At 45.7% G+C, this 17983-nt stretch overlaps 1 protein-coding gene across 3 annotated transcripts in view; it reads right to left on the bottom strand.

The window, feature by feature from the left end:
* Nucleotides 1-17983, bottom strand: part of MCF2 (MCF.2 cell line derived transforming sequence) — a 1935885-nt gene that overhangs the window by 314567 nt on the left and 1603335 nt on the right. The gene's annotated exons all lie outside the window — the stretch shown is intronic.

The following is a 17983-nucleotide window of genomic DNA, read 5'->3' on the forward strand; positions in this document are numbered from 1 at the left end:
AGCAAAGCAGGATCACCAGCAGACGCTTGCCCACCAGAGATCTGCAAGACTAACCTCACCAAAGAGACGCCCGCAGAATACTTCCAGAACCTCTTTAACCATTCACTGGCAACCGGAGCTGTATCGCAAAGCTTCAAAGCAGCATACATTAAACCACTCCTCAAAGACCCCTTGAAAAACACAGACGACCTAACCGACTACCGGCCTATCTCAAACATAACTTAAAAACTACTGGACAGCTACGCATATGAACAAATCCTGGAACATGTAGAAAGCAATCACATACCAGGTCAGGCACAAGATGGTTTTAGAACCCATCAGAGGTATGGATACAGGGCTGCTATCTATCTGGGATGGCCTAAAATCTAACGCAGATTGTAACATTAACTCAGCGCTAATACTACTAGACCTTTCAGCAGCCTTGGACACAGTCCACAATGAAACCCTCAGCACAACTTTGTAACTCATTTCCCAAGGAAGTATTAACAACAGAATAGAACCTATAAATCAGAAATCTACTAAAAACCTGGCTCTTTAACTCTGCTATCGAAGAGAAACAGCCAACCGCTACACATAGAGAGACACCACCAACAAATACAACCCAAACACAACTAACCAACAAAGGAAAGCATATTAACGTACGTCAACCACTGTAGAAGGAATTGAGCCTGGCCAAATATAAGTAGGCCACGAGACTACACATACCACTCCTACCACTAACCCTATTAAATCCTTCCATTTTCCTACAAACTTACCCTCAACCACTCCATAAAACACAAACAGCACAAACTTGAAATCACACAGCAAACTGCAATCCTCCTCCAACACCCGACTCAACCCAACACACTACCTCCACAGAAAACTATACCACGGACGCCCAAAACAATCCCATGCAGGCTTGCACACCAAAACAACGCCAAACACATACCAACTAGGAACAAATCTGTTAAACTGAAATGAAGCTACCAACAGCAAAGCAAAAGCTCTCCATTCCACTATCTAACCCTCCCTAGCCCTTCTTCCTTTTCAGATCTGCCACGAGAATGGCAGCGGTGCGCGGTATACATCACAATAACATAACATACATCAATTAGAATTAGACGAGAATTAGAATTGGCTTATGGCCTTTTTACTTAGAATGCATTTGTTGCTTCTAGGGGATCAGGCAAACCTACACACACAAGAAGTATGTTGGGCCTGACTGATTCATACAACAAATGCACATTTTTGTGTGATAGTACAATATCACAGCAACAGGCTTTGAGTATGCTACACACATGTAATGTTTGGTAAGGTAGAAGAAAAACAAAGTGACTGGATTCAAAGGAGTCTGATTATGTTCAATCATGAAAGCAGAGGGGTAACGCCCGCACACCCACACACATCCACCCACACACACAAACACACACTTCTGGACCTCACAAATGTGATATGGGTTGAAGGTGACATCTTACCACCCAAGGAAGCTGCTTTGTATACTTGAGATGAGTGGATTGTGTTGTACTATGCATCCATCAATTACAATTGACATGCCTACTTCAGAACTGTCTGGCATAGGTCAGTATCATTTTCAAGGTGTAGTAACACATGCCCGGGTGCTGCATCCTCACCATGTGACAGTAGGGGAGGTATTGTCTAGTTTATCTGTTGCAGAAGAGGAGAATAAGCTAAGCACCAAGCAAATGACAGTGACAATCAACACATGGGCCTCATTTCGAGTTTGGCGGTCCAGAAATAAAGGTGCCGGTAGCAATGTTCTGCCACCCTTTCCGGACCGGCAAACTATAAGTATGCCGGTAGAGGCACTGAACTACCGGCAGGTCTGACCTGCCAGGAGTTCAGGCCCCTCCCTGCATGCTTTTCACTGAAGCACCGGCTTCATGTTTCAGGTTTCCCATTCCCATGGAGTCCTTTAGGTCAGGCCTGCCAGTAGTTCAGTGCCCCTACCGGCCTACTTATAGTTTGGACCAGGGGCAAGCCCTTCTAAGACAAAGGAGGTGAGTGTCAGTCTTGGTCTCATCCTGGAAGATTGGAAGCCATGTTCTTGCCGGTTAGAGCACTACCATCAGTAGTTTCCTGCAGATTTTAGCAGGGTTCCTCCACTGTGATTTTTGGTCTGACTTTAACTTAGTAATAATTGTTTTATTTGGCTATAGCTACAGTACTGTGGCCTAAAACTCAGTGATCGGCAGAGCCAAGCCTACAAATGGATTGATCTATTTAAAATTCTCTCTTGACATAAAACATTGCATAGCTTCAAAATTCTGAAAAGGATTTTACCCGCGGCTTACCAATAGGAACACACCTGGGGTATGGCAGAATGGTACCCTTTGAAAGTGAGAAAGACTGCCACTGTTCGGTGGTGTCCTCTCAGCTTTGCCAGGATACTTGATTAGAGAAAACATGGTATATGGTGCACCCGGAGGAATTTAGGGCTCCTTTGGGAGCATATTGGTAATTCGTTGCTGAGGAGTTCTAGAAATAGGACCCATCAGATTACAATCAGTAAAACAGGCAGTGGAAACAGCTAAAAGAGGGTTTAGGGTATTTAGGGTATTTTGTTTTGGGTATCAATGGAGTCCCCATCAAAATGCTTTCCCCTTGGTGTCAAAAGCATTAAATACATCACTCATTTGTGACTAGGGAGGTGAGCCTGTCCTAAGCAAGCAAGATCCCACTGGGGTGACCCCCCGCTTAGAGGACAGGCAGCCCCTAAATAGGGAAATGTGTTATCCTCCCTGGCCTGAAGAATCCAATATTTCTTTTGTTTGGTTACATGGCAATTGACTTGTATAATGACTTACCATTTCATATAACAATGTCTAGTATGGTTTCTGACCCTATTCAGGCACGGTCTTCAACCTGGACTGGAGAACGGGAGAAAAGCCCTCACCCTTGTTGCATGAAAGGAGGAGATCCCATCATCACTGGTGAAAGAGACAAGAGAGAAGCCTGCATAGCTACACAGAGAACCTCCCCCTGGGAGGTGTAGCCGAGAAAGGTGAGAATGCACCCCATGTGGCGCTTCGAATCCATGATGGAGCACATGAAGTGCTCAGCTAACCGGCTGAGGCGCAGTCAAGAGAGAGTTGGTAGAGGAGAATCAGTGGAGGATGGCGCAAGCACCAAGTTACGTTGAGATGTGCAGCTGCCACCAAATACCAGCAGGGAGACAGCAAGGGGAGTGCCAGTTCCACTAGATGCGGAGGAAGCTGACTGGAGTACACCGCATCAACACACCAAAACTCCCTACCGTAGGAGCACTGTCTGAAATCAGAAGGTACCTGGTCGCCCAAGGAAGTCAGGAGAATAGCGGAAAGATCAAGGTAGACCACACAGCAGGGTGAGAACAGATCGACTCCAATGCAGAGTGAGAACGAAGCAAAGGCAAAGTGGAGTCAAAACAAAAATGACCTCAAGGCAGGGTGAGATTGAGGTGAGAGCAACCCAACTTGAGAGAGCAGACAGGTCCCAAAGCGGGATAAGAGTAACCAAGATCCAAGGTGGGCTGAAGCCTGAAGCCTGAAGCCTCCCTTTTCAATAAAGAAACTTAATGGTGAGGTTAGAAACCAGCCACCAATCTATCATTGGGCAAAAGGTCCTTATATAACCTTTGCTTAAGTTACATTGTTTTCTATTTATAGTAGAAGGGGCAGGAATCAGCAAAGACTTGGTTTCTGGCTGGTTGACTGGGGTAATTTTTGTAGGAAATCCTGCCGAGCACTCTTTTAGACTTCTTCCTTTCCTTAAGGATAGGTCCAAGGAACATAGGGGAAGATAGGTTGTTGTGGTGCTCAAATAAAGAAACACATCATTCAAAATGCCAATTTGTCGGTCTCCTGATTCTGACCACACTATGTAGGCATCTGTGAAATGTCGTCAGCTTCTATTTTAGTTGGGGAATCAAGTTCGAATAAGGAATTTGTGATTCCTCCCAATACTAAACAGTACTTACATTCCATTAGAGTGGGTGTATTAGGGCCAAGGTTGCCAGTATCACTGTTGTAGATAGTCCTTTCTTTGGCCCAGATGTTCTGCTCAGTAATCCAATAAAATCGACTAAGTTATCTAGTGGCCCATCAAGACATTTCCTGTTTTGGATATCTCCCTTTTGATTGCTGACAGAATGTTAGTTCTCCTCGTCAGTATCCAAGAAATTGTCCAGGGCTAGGTTTTACTTGAAAATGACTTGGCAGAGAGAGATGTCTTTAGAGGGAAAAATGACTTACCATAATGTTCTTTCTATGGAATCTTCTCCCGCAGATTCCTCATCTCATAGATATCCTCATCCAGCTATGCTGCTCGGGAAACTTTGACAGGAGGCATAGTGAACCTCTACTCAGCGGCCGATCCATCTTGCTCGGTGCTCGATCGTTGGCACTGAGGAGACCTCTCTGGTCGAATGTGCACTGATGCCAGGAGGTAGTTCCCAGATAATCCACCGGAATAGCATCTTCTTCGTTACAGCCAGGCCTTTCTGGGCTAGAGAGTAGGCCACAAATAGCTGACCAGATTTATGAAAATTCTGAAGTCCTTGCAACGTAAAAATTCAAGGCCCTTTTGGGGTCGAACCGATGGAAGCGCTACTCTTCCCTAGAAGGGTGCAGCAGAGGGTAAATAAATTGTAGGTCTATGGCATGTGAAAGGTGAAATTCAGATACCACCTTTGGCAGAAACCCCTGCCTTACTTTCAGCAAGACCTTTTCCCAAAAGAATCGTAAGAACGGGGTCTACAACAAGGGGCCTGCAATTCGCTGACACGCCTTACGGATGTAATCGCAACTGGGAAGGCTGTCTTCAGAGTGAGCAGCCGCAAGAAACAGCAGTGCATGGGCTTAAAGGGAGCCGCCATCAAGAAAGTCATAACCAGATTTAAATCACAGTCCGGAACAACAAAGGGAGTCAGCAGAAACATATTCACAAGGCCTTTCAGGAATTGGGCCATGACCGGAATTGGGCCATGACCGGGATCCGGGCACCGCTTGAACACAGATAAGGCCGCCAAATATCCTTTGACTTTGGTAACCTGAAGGCCTGCTGTAAGGGTATATATGGGGTTTTATTGCCAGCAAATAGTATATAGCATTTTTGCCAGTATGTAATATATAGCGCTATTGCTAGCATACAAAGTACACAGCCAGGCCCAGTTTGAAACTCCAGGCATTCAGGGCACACATAGAAAAACATAGTGTGCTGCCCGGTTAAAATGATGAGGTGCACAATGTATATTGGATGCTTCATGTGTGAAGACTACATTAGAATACATAACTGATTAACATTACTAACCTTACTAAAGTGCTAATTTCTAACATGATAATGCAGTCTTATATGCACAATGAGGTAAAATCCATGTGTTGGATGCACTATTTAAAATTCATTTTTTCCATGAGTAATGCACACTAGCATTTTATTCAGCTTGTAGAGAACAGAAATATGCAGGAAGCAAAAGGAAACAGTAGCTCTGAAATCAAGTCTTCATTATATTGAAAACAAAGGCTGACACAGGGCACATTCTTTTTATTCTGATTGGTAGAAATTGCAGGCAGACAAGCCACGTCAACAAAGGGCTGAATCAGAGTTTTCCTGAAGAAGAAAAGTGAGGAGAGTTAGCAGTTGGTGCTGGGTTCAGGAGACAGATAGACGGGGTTTTCAGAGGGTCGAGCGCTGACTTTGGATCTAATCAGTTGGCGCTCCCCACACACATGTACGGAGGAATTTCGCACTGAGAGTGGGACTGCGAAACACAGCAAGGTCGTGCAGGGACTTCAAAGATTACTGGCCTTGGTAAGAGATTTGTGCCAAGTGAGGAAAAAAAAGTATGGTGCGCGTGTGTTGCTAGAATGCATTGGTACTGCAGAGAAGTTAGAAATCATTGTTTGTTTATTTTTCTCTCTCTATATTCAAAGTGTGGGAACATTAATTAATGTTTTCAAAATACCTGCTTGTTCTGTTTTGTTCTTTTATTTTGTAGATGATGCTGTAAATAACGTGGTAAGATTTGATGGCTTGTAAATGGCATGTAATACAAAATGTATATAAAAACAACTCAGACTTTAGTGTCCTTCATGCATCTGTGAATTATTTATATAAGTGAAGTACAGAGGGGAGGTTTATATCAGTGCAGTAGTGCATTTACCAATCTACCACTGTAATTGAAATAACAAATAAGAGAAAGTCAGTAGTAAATATCTACAAGGTAAAGGATGTGTGTGCAATGTAATGAGTGAGTCTTTCCTTGCATGCTGATGGGAAGGGGTGCCTAATCTGGCACATAGGTAACTGGATGTACATAAACCAGTAATGCCTAATCTGGCATATAGTTTACTGGTTGTACATAAGCCAGTAATGCCAGCCACAAACTATAGATGGCGCCTTGAATAAATTCATTGGGTTCTTTGGAGTGTTAGAAGTCTGGGGCTCTCTACAGGCGACTAGAAGGCATTCTAATAGAAAGGAAAGGTTTGTTTTATGATGGGGTTATAGTATTAAAAAAAAAACATGCTCCACTAAAATTACCGCCAAAATAAGCTAATAAGATATGGTCATTAAAATAAAGTGATACCAAACCCACTCTAAACGTAAGGCTAGTTTACCGCAAAATTACTGCCTAAATTACCTCCCGAGAACCCTGGTGATGGCGGGAATCAGAGGGAAGGTGTAGTGGCGAGGGAAGGTCTAATCCACAAGAAATGCATCCCCTAACGCACCGTTCACTGGGAATTCCCTCGAGAGAAACTGTCTGCACTACCCGTTGGACTCTGTGGCAAACTGGTCCAATAAAGGGGTACCTCAATGGGAGAAGACCTTGTCTAGGACTTCCTGGCACACTTCCCACTTGTGTGAGACCATGCTCTCCCTGCTCAGAGCATCTGCCAAACTGTTCTCTGTCTCCGCCAGATGAACTGCCAAGACCAAGATCCGGTTCTCCAATAGCCAGAACCACAGCTGCATCGCCTCTCTGCAAAGGGGGAGGGAGCACATGCCACCTTGCTTGTTCAGGCAGTGAATGGCCACTGTATTGTCCATCTGAATCAGGACATGCTTCCCCTTCAGAGGTGGGGTGAACGCCCTCAGGGCCAACCTGATGGCTCGCAACTCCAGCCTGTTGATATGCCACCTGGCTTCCATTGCTGACCAAAGGCTGCTCACCTGCAAGCCCTCGCAGTGAGCACCCCAACCCTTCAGAGACGCATCCGTGACCACTCAGGCATGAGTACACAGGGGCCACAAGGGTTGCCCCGCCATGAGCATGAGATTGCTGTTATTGGTCCAACAACCAATGTCGTCGACCACTGACCTGGACACCCTGAGAGAATCTGGGTTCTGAGGTACTGGGACCAGTGACCCCATAGGAGCCACTGTAGTAATCTCATGCGCAGCCTGGCCTCTGGCACTAGAAAAATACAGGACGCCATGAGGCATAAGAGGCAGAGGAAGGAAGCTGCTTGTAAGGTGGCGTGGTTTCGGAACAGGTTCACTATCTGCACAATGCTGTTGACTCTCTCCTCGGGAGGGAAAGCCTTCCCTACCCAGGTGTCTAGGACTGTCCCGATGAATGGAGCCTCTGGACCGGCATCACATGGTACTTCTTCAAACTCAGGGTGAAGCCCAGCCTGTGGAGTAGAGAGCAGGTGCCCTCTAGGTGGGACAAAATCTACTCTGCCGACATTCCTCGGATCAACCAGTAGTCCAGGTATGGGAATACATGGACACTGGATCTCCTGAGGTCAGCTGCGACTACTGCCATGAGCTTGATGAGGACCCTTGGAGAGGAGGTCAACCCAAAGGGAAGCACCTTGAACTGATAGTGCTTATCCCCTATTAGGAACCTCAGGAACGTCCTGTGCTTGTGATGTATCGGCACATGTAAATAAGCATCCTGCAGATCTACTGATACTAGCCAGTCCTGCAATCGGAGAGCATGGAGAATCTCTCCCAACGTCACCATCTTGAATTTGTATTTTCTCAAGAACTTGCTCAAGGCCCTGAAGTCCAAAATGGGACGGAGACCTCCTCTCTTCTTGGGTACCAGGAAGTACCGGAATACCAGCCCGATCCTCTCTGCTCGGGAGGTACCTCTTCCACAACACCCTTCAACAACAGGGCGTGTTGTTCTTCCTGGAGTTCCTGTCCCGGTTGGCTTGGAGGAGTGGGGTTCTGTCCGGTGGTCTCCTTAAGAAAGGCAGACAATAGCCCCAACCGCACGAGCTCCCGGTGCCAGGTGTCGGAGGTAATCTCCAGTCATTGGCGCCAGTACTCTGACAGCCGTCCACCAACCAGTAAGCCGTGGGAGGGGGAAATCAAAGCGGCTAGAAGGCATATCTGCTCCCGGCAGTGCCTGCTGGCCTTTGGAGCCCACCTGCCCCTTACGGAGTAGAGAAATGCTTCTGCCCCAGCCTGGCCTGTGGGAGCTGCACCTTCCTGCCGTAAGGCCGTAAGGCACATGACGCCTGTAGTCCCTGCCTCTAGATGTAAAACGGAAGGCAGACTTTGGCCTGCTGCACAGCTAGGCCAGCGATTTTGCAGCTATCTTGGACGCATTAGATTTTCGTTGGCCTTCTGGACGAACAGGAACACGTCCTCGAAGGGCATGTCCAGCAATATGTTCTGGACATTTGGCAAAAAGCTTGAAGATTATAGGTAGGCTTATCTCCTCAATGCTACAGCCGATCCCATTGAACTGCCCACGCAGTCGGCCATGTCCAGGCCCATTTGCAGTGACTGCCTGGCCACCTTCTTCCCATCTTCCATTAGCTGTGCGAAACCGTGTCGCATCTCCCCCTCAGGGATGTATTGAGCTACCTGTTCAACTGCCTTCCAGAGACCGAGAGAATATTTGACAAATCGACAGGCCATGTTAGTGGCTTTCAAAGCCATGCTGCCATTAGTGAATACTTTCTTCGCCATTGCATCAATCCTCTTCCCTTTCCTGTCAGGAGGGAGATTCAAGGTAGAGGAAGCCGCCCTGGTGTTAACTGGCTGCCTGCACAGCAAGACCTGCTGGACTGTACTTCCTAGTCATAGTGGAGCTGACCGGAGGAATGGAGCAGGGATGCTACCACAAGGAGGCTTTTGGATTGGCTATCTCTGATTTCAGTGGCATATGTCTCTCAGTAACTGGGCCCTCGTCCAGAATGTCTGTCAATTCATATTCTTTGTGCTGTCACTGCTGCAGCATTCAGCCCTAAGGTATCGACCACCCTATCCATGAATGACTGAAATTGGGCATGGGTGTGGGTGTAAGGCTGGCTTTGCTGTAGTTTCACATCTGCGGATGTTTTCAGCCTGCTGGCGTTGTGAAGCTCTTGTTGGAGATCTGCTTGGGCATCAAATTAGTTGAGGCCCGTCCCTGTATACACAGGATCGATGTCACCTTGGTCCTCTCCACCATCAGCGCCGAAGATGGACACCATGGAACCAAATAAATTGGTCTGGAAGAGCGGGACAAAGATCAGTCGCTGATTGTCAGTGCCGAGGGCTTATCCCTCAATGTCGATGGAATGACTGTCGGCGTCGAACAGGGCTTGAGCACCGAGGAGACATCGAAGATGCCCGAACCCTGCGTCTTATGGGAAGGACCTAGCATCGAGGGTTTAAGTGCCTTTCTCAGTGTCTATCCCAAAGACTTTCCTGACAGCAATGGCATCTGCAACAAGGCCTGCGTGGGGTCAGGAGTACATGTTTCTCAAAAATCGCTAGCATTTGACTTTTAAACTTATCCCACTCTTGCCAAGTGGGCGGCCCAGCCGATGGCTTATCTCTTTCTGATGAAGAGTCAGAATCTCTTCGGTGCCAGTGGTGCCTTTCTTTCTTATGAGACGACGAGAAAGAGTGGCTCCTTGAGTGAGACCGCTCCTTGGTCTTATGCAGATGTTTTTTTCTTTTTGCTTTTTACGGGTGTAGGCCCCTCAGTCTCGACCTCATATAACCAGACTGTCGACCGCGCAGGATATTTTCGATGGCGGTCAGTCCAACGTGAGTTTGGCTGCTCGCTCACACATCGATTTTGGATTCATTTTAGCACAAGAAGCACATCCCTCAGTGTCGTGACCCGTGCCGAGGCACCACACACATGTTGTGTGGTTCGGTCACCGACATTTTAGAGTGGCAGTCAGCGCAACTTTTAAAACCCAAAACAAAGGCGGGAACATCTTGCAGACGTGATAAAACAAATCTGACGAAATTACGTCAAAAAAGAGTTAAAGACTCACTAATACTGTGTTCCTCAGAGCAGCATGTGGAGCGCACGGACATAGGAAATGAGTCACGTCCTGAGCCAATGATTGAACACCGAGCAAGATGGATCGACGGCCGAGTCGAGGTCCACTACTGCTCGTGTCGAAGATTTTTGCAAGCAGCAGAGCTGGATGAGTATATCTATCAGTTGAGGAATATACGGGAGAAAGACAATCCATTGAATTAGCACTCGTATTACAGGCGTTATCAGGTTAAACAGCACTCGTTCCAAGATTCAACCTGTAAAGGGGTTAACACTTTAACCTGGAAAAATGCCTAGATTTAAGAGAAGCAAGAATCGTTCTTCCCCCAAGACTTCGAATGCACAGCCTTCATCTCGACCTGCTTCTAGAGTAGAGCGGGATAGGGTTTTCAGAGAAGGCTAGGGTCTTCTGTACTGGAGACTCCTCTATGCATACTAGAACAAAAGGAACAAGAGTCAAAGGCTACCTCTCTCTTTGATGCACAGGAGGTGCAAAGAACCTACAGAAGGCTAGGTGAAATTATAAACTAGCCATTTGATCACATAAACAAAAGTGGGAATGATACTGGTAAAACAAAATGTATTCACTTTATGGATACATCTTAAAAAAAAAAGACCAAAACATTGTAGGCATACATTGCGCAAAAGAAGGCATACAATTCTGTATATGGTGTGGTTAGTAGCACAGAAGGTGATCATTCATGTACTGCCAATACATTAGCAGTACATATCTGCTGTCAACACCAACCATTAGTGTTTCTGGTTCGGAAATGGATTTTGCATCAAGTTCTCAAAGTGACAGAGGATGCACGATGCTCCGAACTGTCTTCAGGATGCTGTAGGGTGCTGTTAGCAAAAAATAGACAAAAAACTATGGAAACAAAAAAATGACATCAAAAACTATAAGGAAGAGAGGACCTATCCATACCTGGTCCCAGGGTTCTACAACCAACAAAACCTGAACCCACCCACCGGCAGATACAATCAACGCTGCTTCCCATAAAAATATGTTACTTTTTCAAACAGCTCGAACAGAAGCGATTCTGACTCTACCAATATGGGCGCTTCTACATCCAAACAAGGACAACAGGTTTTTTCTGCGCAATGTATGCCTACTATTTTTTGGTCTTCATTTTTTAAGACCTCTCTGCCGCTTTCAACATAATTAACCACTCAATCCTACTTGACCACCTCCATTCCCTAGGAATCCGTGGAACCTCTCTTAAATGGATCGCTCCTTCCTCAACAACAGGAAACAAATAACCCTCCTCTCCACCTTTGCCTCTGCTGCTCGCCCAGTCAATACTGGAGTACCGCAAGGAGCAATACAGGAGTACCGCAAGGAGCATGCCTATCAGCCCTCCTATTCAACCTCTATATGTCCACCTCCCTGGAATCATCCGCCCGCAAAACATCCTGTGCTACAACTACGTCGATGATACACAAATCATCCTGAAACTCCTCAACTCAGACTCCAACTCTCAGCATGCCTCCTTGAGATTGACCGTTGGATGACTGCAAACCACCTCCTCCTAAACCCCACTAAAACCGAAATCATGGTATGCGTCTACACTGAGCTTCTCCCACCCCCTCTGCCACAGTAAAAAACCTTGGAACCTTGGATGCACCCTGGACTCTGACCTATCCCTCGCTCATCAAATCAATAACGTATCTAAGTCTTATCATTGCCATCTCAAAATACTTAGACGCAGTTTCCCTACCTCTCCTTTCCGAACAGATTTGCCTCTGTTATGTCTATTGTAATGTCAAGGCTGGACTATGCTAACTCCCTTTACCTCGGAGTCAGGGCATACCACCTTAGAACGCAAAACGTTGCAGCCAAAATGCTACTAGCACTGGGCCCAAGAGACCACACCTCTCCAGCTCTCAGAACACTTCACTGGCTCCCAGTTGGACGAAGAGCCACTTTCAATACCCTGTGCATCACTCACCGTGCAGTGCACAAGACCGGCCCCCTATACCTGCAAGACAAACTAAAACCTTACCTCCCAGCCCGCACCCTAAGATCAAGCACTGCCCTCCTTTTAGGGATCCCAACCACCAACTCAGTCAGGATCGGAGGATCATCGTTCTCAGCCTTGGCCCCCACTTTATGGAACTCGCTTCCACCTCACATCCGACGCACCAAAGACTATTTGTCAATCCGCAAACTACTAAAAACATGGCTATTCCCATAACAGCAATGACCACCCTAAAGATATGTCAGAATCCCACGAACCCAATGAAGAAACACACAATGAGACTATTCTACCTGGTGTTCAAAACCTCCGATCCTACCCACAGGATAGGATAGAACGGAAGGAATAGATAGAATAGATGGAATGGATAAAGTAGATCAAGTGGATGGATGGAGTAGATGGAGTGGGTGGACGGACAGAGTAGACAGAATTACGGAGTTGATGGAGTGGAGGGAGTGAAGGAGTAAATGGAGTAGATGGACCAAATGTAACTCGATGAATGGATATAATTGGATGGTGTGACGGAATGCATGGTGTAGACAGAATTAGATAAAGTGCATGGAGTATATGCAGCGGATCGAATGAATGGATGAAAACGCATAGAGTGGATGAAAATGGACAGAGTGGATGGAATTGGCTGGAATTGAATTGAGTGTGTGGAGTGGATCGAATGGAATGAATGGACGAGGTGGATGGAATGGATGGAGTAGGTGGAACAGATGAAGCCGGTGGAGCGAATAGAATGAATAGAGTGCGTGGAGCAGATGGAACAGACGTAATGAACGGAGTCGATGGATTACATGGAGTGGATAAAATCTACAGGAACTGGACGGAGCGAATGCAACCGGATGAAGTGGATGGAGTGGCTGGAATCGATGGAATGGATAGACTGAATGGAACAGATTGAACGGATGAAATAAATCGAACGGATCAAATTAATAGAACGGATGGATCGGATAGAACGGTTGTAACAGATAGAGTAGAAGGAGCAAACAGAATAGATGGAGCAAATAGAGTGGATTGAACAGATAGAGTTGATAGTATGAACAGAGTGGATGGAACTGAAAGAGTAGTTGGAACAGACATAGCAGATGGAACAAACTGAATGGATAGAACAGACCAAGTGGATGGAACGGACAGATTGGATGGAACAGACAGAGTGGATGGAACGAATGGAATAGATGGAACGGAAAGAATGGATGGAACGGATAAAGTAGACGAGACAGATGGAGTGGATGGAACGGACAGAACCTATGGAACAGACAGAACATATGGAACCGGCAGAACGGATGCAATGGATAGAGTAGATGGAATGGATAGAGTGGATGGAACGGTTTGAGTGGATGGAACGGATTGGCTGAATGGAACGGTTAGAGTGGATGGAACGAAAAAAGAGTGGATCAATGGATAGAATGGATAGAACGAATAGAAAGGATAGAATGAATAGAGCAGATGGAGCGAGCGGGTGGAATAGATAGAGTGGATGGAACAGGTAGAGTGGACATAGAACAGGTTAAGTGGACACGGAACAGGTAGAGTGAACATGGAATAGGTAGAATGGACAAGGAACTGAGAGTGGACATGGAACAGATGGAGTGGATGAAACAAAGAAAGTAGATGAAACAGATGGAACGGATGGAGCTGATGAAATGAAGTGAATACAGTGACAGAGTGGATGGAGTGGATCGAATTGTATGACCTGAGTGGAACTGGATGACATGGATGGAACTAGACCAATGGTTGGAAATGGGTGGTACTGGATGAAACAAACGTAGTGGATAAAGTGAGCGAATGGATGATGTTGATGAAACTGGATAGAGTAGATAGAACTGGGTGGGACGGATGGAACTTGACAGAGTGGATGGAACTGGTCAGAATGGATAGAACTGGATAGAGTTGATGGAACTGGACAGAGTGGATGGAACTGGACAGAGTGGATGGAACTGGACAGAGTGGATGGAACTGGAAAGAGTGGACAAAACTGGATAGAGTGGACAAAACTGGATAGAGTGGATGAGAGTGATGGAACTGGATAGAGTGGATGGAACTGGATAGAGTGGATGGAACTGGATAGAGTAGATGGAACTGGATAGAGTGGATGGAACGAGAATGAGTGTATGGAATTGGATAGAGTAGATGGAACTGGATAGAGTGGATGGAACGGATAGAGTGGATAGAACAGATAGAATAGATGGAACGGATGGAACAGATAGAGCAGATGGAACGGATAGAGTGGATGGAATGGATAGAGTGGACATGGAACTGGTAGAGTGGACATGGAACGGGTAGAGAAGACATGGAATGGATAGAATGGACATGGAAACTGATAGAGTGGACATTGAACGGATAGAGCGATGAAACGAGGAAAGTAGATGAAACAGATGGAATGGATGGAGCGGATGAAATGAAGTGAATAGAGTGACAGAGTGGATGGAGTGGATCGAATTGGATGACCTGAATGGAACTGGACGATTGGATGGAAATGGGTGGTACTGGATGGAACTGGATGAAACGAACGGAGTGGATGAAGTGGATAGAGTGACTGAATGGATGAAGTGGATGGAATTGGGTGACATTGATTGAACTAGATAGAGTAAAGAGAACTGGGTGGAATGAATAGAACTTGACAGAGTGGATGAAACTGGATAGTGTTGATGAAACTGGATAGAGTGGATGGAACTGGATAGAGTGGATGGAACTGGATAGAGTGGATGGAACGGGATAGAGTGGATGGAACGGGATAGAGTGGATGGAACGGGATGGAGTGGATGGAACGGAATGGAGTGGATGGAACTGGATAGCTTGGGAACTGGATAGAGTGGATGGAACTGGATAAGAGTGGATGGAACTGGATAAGAGTGGCTGGAACTGGATAAGAGTGGATGGAACTGGATACGAGTGGATGGAACTGGATACAAGTGGATGGAACTCAATAGAGTGGATGAAACTCGATAGAGTGGATGGAACTGGATAGAGTGGATGGAACTGGATAGAGTGGATGAGAGTTTGGGAATTGGATAGAGTGGATGGAATTAGAAAGAGTGGATGGAATTGGTTAGAGTGGATGGAACTAGACAGAGTGGATGGAACTGGATAAAGTGGATGGAACTGGTTAGAATTGGATGGAACTAGATAGAGTGGATGGAACTAGATAGAGTGGATGGAACTGGATTGAGTGGATAGAGTAGATGAAATTGGATAGAGGGGATGGAACTGGATAGAGGGGATGGAACAGGATAGAGTGGACAGAACTGGATAGAGTGGATGGAACTGGATAGAGTGGATAGAGTGGATGGAATTGGATAGAGTGGATAGAATGGATAGAGTGGATGGAATTTGATAGAGTGGATGGAATTGGATAGAGTGGACAGAACCAGATGGAGTGGACGGAGTGGATGAACTGAGGGAATGGATTGACAAAATGGAATGGATATAATTGATAGAATAGGTGGAACAGATGGAGTAGACGGAATGGATAGAACAGATGAACTGGAATAGAAAGAACAGAATGATAATTTGGATAGAATGGGCAAATCGGATAGAATTAACAAATTGGATCAAATGGATAAACTAGATAGAGCTGACGAACTAGACCAAATAGATGAAATGGATAGGATGGATGGATGGATGGAACGGCTAGTGCTGATGGAATTGACGAATTGACAAAGTGAACGGAATAGATATCGGTAGAGTGGATGGAATAGGTCAAATTAATAAAGTGAATAGAATAGGTGGAGTAGATAACATAGATGGAATTGGATTGAGTAGACGAAGCATACAAAATGGACGGAGTGGACTGAATGAAGGAGGCAGATTAGAATAAGAAAAAACCTGTTGAATTTCGCCCCACGCGTTGTATCACTGTGCACCTGTTCCCTGTGTTGCTGCCCTATATCGGTATCCCCTATATATGCCATATATCTGTATCCCCATATATATCTGTATCCCCTTATATACCTGCATCGACCCCTGTCCCTATATATCCGTATGTCGCTATGGATGTCCCCACCATCCTGTTCATGTACCTGGTCTCAGGTGCTTTACAGATAACCACCATATCACACCACTATGCTTACTCTCTACTACACACCATCATTCAACTAGAACACAGCTGCACCCCTAATAATTCAGCCTAGCCGTTCACATACGAATACGACCCCATGAACACCTCATCAACCTAATAAAATGCAGCTAGCTGAGCACATTCCGACCTAGCTACTCACATAGGCATCCCTCAGGCCTAACGCGGCGAGAACCCAGTCTGGGTGTCCACCCACCAGACTGCACACATCCAACTGATATCTTCAGCACCACACCTATTGCTAGGAAGCAGCTATCATCCGACAACTACACCAGCTGCACACATATCCGGTGCACCCAGGCACCATACGACACTATCTCTCTCTCTACTGACTTGAACTACGGTTCGCGAGGGCGTTCAACCTACTAGCGCTTTGAGGTCATACCAATGATATATAAAGCGCTATATAAATGGCAAGTAACATAACACGATGTATCCATAATGTGAATACATTTTGTTTACCAGTATCATTCCCACTTTTGTTTATGTGATCAAATGGCTAGTTTATAATTTCACCTAGCCTTCTGTAGGTTCTTTGCACCTCCTGTGCGTCAAGGAGAGAGGTAGCCTTTGACTCTATGTTCCTTTTGTTCTAGTATTCCCTTACCCTCCTGAGTCAGGTCCCCCTATAACAAAAAAGAGGGTTTTTTGCCCCATTTTTCCTTCCGACTCCTCTGTGCATACAAATTGAAGCCAAACTAAAAACAACGTTTAAGCAACACTTGTAAAAATGTTTAGCGCCTTCTGCAGGGAAGGCAAGGATTAAAAAGATCAATGACCAATTCTTTCATTTGCTTTAAAGGACTTCTCTGGTACTAAACATATTAATGTTCACGTCTAACAGGCTAGGGCAGGTCACACAAACACAACCAGCCGTACAGGAGGAGGATACATTTCTTCACGAACCTCCCACAAAATGTAGCAGTGGTGAACAATATTTATTTTATTTTAAAAATGTGCTGCGTGATTATAGAAATAGACAAATATTTGTATCTGCACAGGACACATTTTTCCTGACTTTTCATATCTATTCAGAGCCTCTTGCAATAGAGAGAAGGCTCGTCCAGGGATTTAGCCAATTTAATCCATTATAAAGGACCTGCGGGTGCTGTTAAACATACTTTTTTTCTGTGCCTAATTTAATGGGTCTGAGGATGATTCCATCTTCAGGAGAATGCAGATCATTTTTGAAGCACAGAGTAACATTTTATCTTGAATTTAGCTTTTGTGCACTGAAATAGAAAACAAATATTTCGGTGTGCACAAGACAGATTTCTAAAAAAGGAACTCTGCAAATTATTCAGGCCATTCACAGGAGAGAGAAGCTCCTGTGGGGCTACAATAATTGTGCTTTTTATTTTTTTAATCCCCTGCCTGATGCTGTTATGCAGTCATGTTTCTATGTCTAAAGCCACCAACAAGTGCGTTTAAAATCATGTTTAAATGATGCAAGTCCTACTGAGGGGTCCGTTGCCTCCAGGGGGGAGAAGAAGGAGCCAGCAAAGGCACAAGGACCACAGCGGGCAAGGCAGCACTTAGGTATGTGTAGGCTGAGTTGGGAAGAAGATGGAAAGTGGGGGCAGGGAGGTGGCGAGGAACGCATGCCATGTGGGAAAACTGAAGAGAGACATGACCAGAGGGAAATATGGTGGTTTGGGGGACGTCCTAGTGCTGTCATTAAGTACAAGATCTTGCAAGGACTAA

The sequence above is a fragment of the Ambystoma mexicanum genome, chromosome 5p (assembly GCF_040938575.1).
Source record: "Ambystoma mexicanum isolate Mex_15411 chromosome 5p, UKY_AmexF1_1, whole genome shotgun sequence".
NCBI lineage: Eukaryota > Metazoa > Chordata > Amphibia > Caudata > Ambystomatidae > Ambystoma > Ambystoma mexicanum.